Here is a 7,314-nt window from a genome sequence, read left to right on the forward strand (position 1 = left end):
ATTTTGGTACAAAAACAAAGGTGTTACCCATGATGGTGTCACTGATGTTAAAAGTATACAAAACCTCCAAGGTGGGAACAACAACAACTATCGTAATCAAAACAACAAAAATTCAAACCATGACAAGCGGAATGAAGACAATCAACAATCTTGTAATCAAACACAATTTTTTCCTCACAACAACAACAATACCAATAGCAATTACAACCATGACTATGATCGAAATAGGAAGTTCACTAACTTTTGTGAACCTTTGGATGTCATATTCCAAAAACCAGTGGATCACAATTTGATGGTGTTTCCCAACACACAGCCTTTTGATGAAAATCAACCCAAATCAAAAGGGTATAGGGAAAATGAATATTTCAAATACAATCACATAAACGGACATGACACAAACAAGTGTATAAAACTCAAGGTCTTCAATCAAAATCTTGTTGACGATGAAGAAAATGAGGTAGAAGGGGACCACCCTCTAAAAATGCTAAACTAAAGATATTTCAAAAGCCATTTCTTGACCACAACAATGAAAATAACAACAATGGAAACAACAATATGAACAATTTAAATCAAGCTTCCTCGATTGCCATTTGTTCTAGTCCCTCCTCCTGTGATGGTTCCCTCTGAACCTACTCCTCTTCTAAACTTAGAGGTCAAGGAGCAACCAAACCCTTATCTACCACCATAATTTGTGGTGGAGATGGGGGAGTATGATCAGGACCCTGTGTATCTAGTGGCATCTATGTCTAGTCTTCCTATTGAGGTTCACCTGTAGGAGTGTCCTTGATCTTATCCCCGATCAACTCTATACCCATAGGCATAAAATCAATATCTAACATTGAAAAAATGTCATCACTCTCTTCACTCTACTCATCCACCCACTGTTGTACTTCATCTTCCAAGGAAGAGATTTCTAAGGGTTCTACTTGGGTGGATGGTGAGGTACCTGTGGAACTCTTTCTCCTTTGTAATTCTATGGCTCTTCCTAGCTGAGTTCTTCCCTGTAGGGGCACTTGTTCCTCTTCCTATTCTAATTCTTCTTCTTCCTCCTTTTCGTCTCCCTTCAAAATGTTTTCAGGAATAGATGGGGAAGGCACCAATCTTCTATTGATCCTTTGCCTCTTTTTCATCTGGATCTTAAGCCTCTTCTTTTGTTTCTTGGAGGTAGAAGGAGAAGCTAGCTCATCTTGTGCAAGAGGAATGGAGACCTATGGAATCTCTCCCTCTTTTGGTTGATTAGGTACAATGGGAGGCAATTGAGGTTCATCCTAGACTTGAGTAGCTCCAGTATCCTTGGACCGTTGTGCACCCTCTTCTTGGTGTTGGGGAGGCACCTATTCTTTATCCTGTTTTGTTTGAATTCTTTAAGGGGAGGTCCTCTTCCTTTTTTTCTTTCCCCTCCTCTCTGGAGGGTGATAGTATCTAACTAGGCGATCAAGTTGGTATACTATCTTGGGCCTAATAGGAGACTAGGCCACAAAGGTAGGAATTGTTACTTTCTTCCCTCTACCTCTTTCTAGGCAAGCATATGCATGGAATATCACTATGTTAGGTATTGGATCAAGTGGAAAAGGTTTCTAATCCAATCCTTCATCATTCTGATGGCATGCCTTGCCCGATGATTAATATCATCAACCTTTTCCCTATCAACCTCAACATTCATAATGGGTCTTTCTCCTATTTTCTCTGAGTTGAACAGGGGGTCTAGTAGCTCCTTTGAGTCTTGTTGCCTTATCTCCTCCTGGATGTTCAACTAAAGAGCCTTGTCTACTTGATACAAATTCATCTTACAATAGTCCCTTATGTGGACATTGTAGTCATTTGTTGTGTTCATCTAGTGATCTTCAAGAGCAGCCTCATGGTGGAATTCCTTTCCTGACAGATTCTCCACTCTCCCAATATTATCAAAATAGGGCCAGGGAGATTTGTATTCCTCAAGGGGATAATTCTCCCACTCCCACTCAAAAGATGGAATATCTTGCTTTCATTTCACTTGACAGGGTCCTATGACCAAGGGCCATGCCCAGTAAGGACTTCATTTTCTCTTTACCCTCTCATATGTAGATTCAATCTATCAAGAAATCTCTAATAATATCAATTTTTCACTTGGATATCTAAAGAGCTTCTTAGGATTAATGGAGGCACTAGCTACCCACAGATGAAGTAGACCCTAAGAACTATTATCTATGCTTTTTCTTCATCGAATAACCTCTTTCCATAATCTCCCTCAATGAATCAGATGATTGCAAAAATGAATGCATCATTCATGATTCTATACTCCTTGCTCTGTGCTAAGAGCTTCTTCTTTACCAGTTGAATGTAGATGACGTATGGCTAGGCATTAGGATCCTGCATACTACCTCTCCTATACAAACCAGGGTAGTTTTTCACCCTCACTGCAAGTAGGTATACCATGTAAGAAGTCATATAGAACTTCTTCTTGTCTTTGACTGCCCTCAATTTCTCACACAATTTTTCACTTAATGTGGTGGCCTAGTCTAATGGTATCTTTGTTGCCCTAATGCTCTCAATGAAGTTGACCATGAAAGTGCTAAGGTGGCCCACTGCAAGTAAGCCCATGACTTTGCTCAAGAGAATGATGGAATATCCAATGTCCTCCTTCATATATCCTTGAGTCATATCCACTTTGCCTATTATCCTTCCCTGAGGAGGCTTCTCAATAAGGTAAGACAATTGTATGATTTTTGTCGTCTCCTTTTGGTGCTCCCTATACCATCTCTCTACTACTTTGTATGAGAATCAAATGAATTGATCTACTCTTGGGAGATGGAAGACCCTCTCAACATTGTCAGGTCGTAGGTCTAGTAATACTTCTCCTGTGACACTTTTGACCACTCTCTCTTTAGAAACAAAATGTTGCACTAGTGTCATGATTAGTTTTGTTGACTACACTGATACGGGATGCGAAGCTGCATATGGGATGCGAAGTTACATTTACCAACCTAGAATGAATCAATGAGGAGACCAAAGTTGATCTCTTCATGGGCTTATTGCAAATTTTGAGGAATTCTCCCAAATCTGTGTGCCCTAGATCAGTATCTATGATTTCTGCATGATCATCATGAAACCTTGATTTCAATGGTATGCCTTGAAACTTAAATACAACGATCTTGGGTGCCATTCCAAATGTAGATGCCATTTAATCTCCTGCACATCATGAGAAAAAATGTTTATTAGCTAACAATAACAAAAACTTAAAATACGTAAAATTATTATTTTATTAAATAAATATTGATGAAAAATCAAGACAAAAAGAAGGTGCATTTTGTGTTTGGCATGGACATGTGTGCACATGAAGTGGGCACGAGGGACTCGATGTGAGCGTGACGTATGCATAGTGCGCAGTGCCATGTTTCAAGGGTGTGCAACACCACCTTATTACCATTAGCATGTAGTGCCTTATTACTATTGGGGAGTGGTGCACATTTTTCCATGAGTTCATAACCAAGTTAGGGGCATGCGACGACAGGTTGTAAAGGGCACACAGCACCGAGTTTGGGATGTGCGGCACTAATTTTTTTGTGAGTGTGTGGTGTCAAGTTGCAAAGGGTGCATGGCACTAAATATGGAAGGGTGTGTAACACAAAATTTTTGAGCAGGTGTGTAGTGTGCGACATGCAGTGCCAAAGGGCAAGTGGCATGTGGTGTCGAGTAGCAATGGGGGTGCGAGCAATGGAGGTGCAACGCTCGTGGCATGTAGTTGCGAGGGAATGCCAGCGCCAAGAGAAAAGATATGCACAGAGGAAATTTACCTTGTAGTGTGTAAAGAAAACAATGAAAAAGAATCAAATTTATGTGAGTTGAAGTGACCGAGAGGTTTTATAACCCTACCCACCAACGGCCCTACGTGAGTGCACAGATCTCACGACACGCACATCCTATGCATGCACGCACACAAAATTATATATATTTTTCTCTTTTCTTTCTTATCTTTTTCTTTTATTATTATTATTATTTGTCTTTTATAAATTTTTTATTTATTTTTATTTTATTTTTTTATCCTTTTCAATTTTTATGATTTTTCAGTTTTTTTTTTTTTTGGTTTTTTAAAAAATTTTGACCTTTTTAAAAAAATTTTGAATCCCGAATGGTTAATTTAGGGCCTCAAAAAAAGTAGGGGGTCCTCATTCCTAGTAAGGAATGGGGCGTGTGTTGTGGGACCACAACAAATAGCCCCAAAAAAAGGAAGAAATGACCAAGACATTTCTTCATCAGCAAACATCCTTTCAATGTTTGCCAAACACCAATGGAAATTTGAACACCTCGAGTGTATTTTGGATGACTTTACAATTAGAACTCTAGAATTCAAAACCTTCAATCTCAATCTGTGATTCATGTATCCATTTCCTTTGATGTCTCGGGATGCAGTCTATCAAAGTTTTCTGACAACTTGGAAACAATCTTCCACTTTTCCTGGCTCATTCATTCAAAATCTCTATGAAGGCTCATTCATTCTTTTAACTTTTTGGAAATTTTGAAAAAAATCTCATGTAGTTTTGATGAAGAAATGTTTTGGATACAAGATACTTTGCTTTGAAAACATATCTTTTTTCCATTTCAAATCTTTACAATCCTTCAGTCTTAATACCATATTTTTCTTTCATTTTCTTTTTGTCTCTATTTTTTTTCTCTTTTGTATCTTGACTATGCTTAGACTGTGTAGTCAAGACATCAGTGTTATTTCTTGGATTCAATCTTTTGTGAACATCCCTTGCATTCCTCTTTTAGAACTTTTAGAAACTCTCACGCCAAACAATGATCTTAGCAACCTTTTGGGAAGACCCCTCTTTTTTGACTTAGTTGAAGTTTGAATTGTCCCTTGCCATCTTTGACTTTAATTTGACAACACCTAAAACAATCAACTTTTTAGATTTGCAAAGTGTCGAGAACTTGTTGGTCTAGACTTTTGATTTCTAGACTAAAGATCCCCTATTTTTGCAAGGAATATTCGTTGCTTGGTTTGTATAAGAAACACAATCATCCAAATGTCTTGACAAAGAAATACCTCTTCCTAAAATAAAAACCAAAGAGTGGTTAGTAAAATCTTTAGAGAAAATCTCAAGTACACATTACCCCCAAGGACTGACACAAATTTGAAAAGTAACACACGACTGAAAGCAAACACACAACATGAAAGCAAAACACACTTGCAAAAAATAAACACACTTGTAGGAATAAAAATCTAAGCTAAATGTAGAAATAAAATCTAACTATCTTTTTTTATCTTTTAGGCCTCAAAATAATGCTTTAGAAACTGCCCATTTATGAGCAAGGGAAGAAATTCCCCCTATAAGGAACTAAGCCTAAAAGTTTTTTCTCCAAGAATTTTCATGATCTGGTAAGGACCCGTCCACAAGAGTTGAAACTTGGTATGATTGCCTAGCTTTTCTTTTACCTTATCCCATAGTAGAACAAGGTCAAAAATCTTGAATGATTTTATCATGGCTCTCTTATCAAACCATCTTTTCACAACAACTTTATGTTTAGCTATGTGCTCTAATGTAGCTATCTATTTCTCATCCATCTCTAGAAGGTTCATCAATCTGATTTTTACTTTGTCAGCATCTTCAATGTACCCACTCATGAATTTCAAAATAGGAATCTTGAGATTAAGTGGGAACACTGGCTCTTGTCCATAGACAATAAAATAAGGAGAAGTCCCCAAAGCATTTTTTACTCTCACTCAATCTGTCCATAAGGCATATTTGAGTTGTGTATGCCAATCCCTAGGGTTCTCCTTCAACAATTATCATATTACTATGATCAAGTTCTTGTTTATAGATTATGCTACCCCATTTCCTTGCAAGAAATAATTTTAAGAGAACTTGATAATGACTTTATTTTGTAATGCCCACTGGGTCAAGAATGCAGATGCAAAAGCAGACCCATTATCGCATACAAGGGAAAAAGGCATTCTGAATCTAGTAACAATGTGTTCTTCCAAAAAGTCGGTTGCCACCTTAGTAGTGCAATTTTTGAATGTTTTTGCTTGCATCCATCATGTACAATAGTCCATAGCTGTGAGAATAAATACATGTCTAGTTGATGATGTTGGATTGACAGGACCAATAAAATTTAGCCCCCACTTTGCGAATGGGTGTACTTCATACACCAGTTGTAATGGCATTGTTGGATGTCTCTCTTTATTAGCACTAGTTTGACACATATGGCAAGAATGCACATGTTCAAAAGTGTCTTTGAATATTGAGGGCCAAAAATAACCCGATCTTAAAATCATGTGAGTCGTTGCTTCTACTGAACCATGTCTCATACCATACTTGTCATGAGAATGTTGTAAGACTTCCTTTGCTTCTTCACATCCCAAGAATTTTAGATAAATCCCTTCATAGTTCCTCTTATATAACTTTTTGTCACATAGCATGTAGGATTCACACTTCATTTTAAGTCCCCTACACTATGAACTATTCATCCAACTAGGACATTGGTCATGTAGAAGATAATAAACAATGTCTTGATACCAAATGCATGTCACCACACCTTGGCCAATATCAACTTGAGTTACAATCCTCTTGTCCTAATCATCTTCATTTGTTTCACTATCAAACTTGAACTCCTTTTCATTCCCATCCTAGTTATCAGCTATTATTCTTGACAACCATTGACCTCTAACTAATCTCATAGGTTGAATTTCTAGATCAAATTTTTGAAGTATGGCCATCCATTTACCTCTCCTTTCATTGAGTTCATTTTGCACTAAAAGTGTATTTACTATTGGGTCAGGTACAATTGCATACACCTTACTTCTCAGTATGTAATGATGAAACTTTTTCACTGCCTTAATTAATGTAAAGGATTGTTTATCAAGGTTTGAGTACTTCAACTCGACGTACTTCAAAGGGAAACTCATAAAATTAATTGGTCTTTCATCCTCCTTCTTCTATGTCAGGATCCTTGCACAAGAGTGTTCTAAAACAACGGAATAGATCTTAAAAGGTAACTAGTAATCAGGACTTACCAAGATCGGGGCCGTGGAAATGGCCACTTTGATATCTTCAAATGATTTCTTAATCTTGGGAACCCATTCCATCTCAGCCCCCTTTTTGAGTAAATCATTAAGGGGACAAACTATTTTTGCAAATCCACTTATGAATTTTTGCACAAAATTTATCTTCCTAAAGAAAGACTTGAGTTCCTTTCGACTGTGGGGAGATGAAAATTTTAGAATAGCTTCAATTCTATCAGGATCAATGGAGATTCTAGCTTCAAAAATGATATGTCCCAGGAGCTTTCCTTTAGTGACCCCAAATGAACATTTATTGGGATTGAGGGATA

The sequence above is a fragment of the Cupressus sempervirens genome, chromosome 3, assembly GCF_028749045.1.
Source record: "Cupressus sempervirens isolate cs-2001-9-10 chromosome 3, ASM2874904v1, whole genome shotgun sequence".
Lineage (NCBI taxonomy): Eukaryota > Viridiplantae > Streptophyta > Pinopsida > Cupressales > Cupressaceae > Cupressus > Cupressus sempervirens.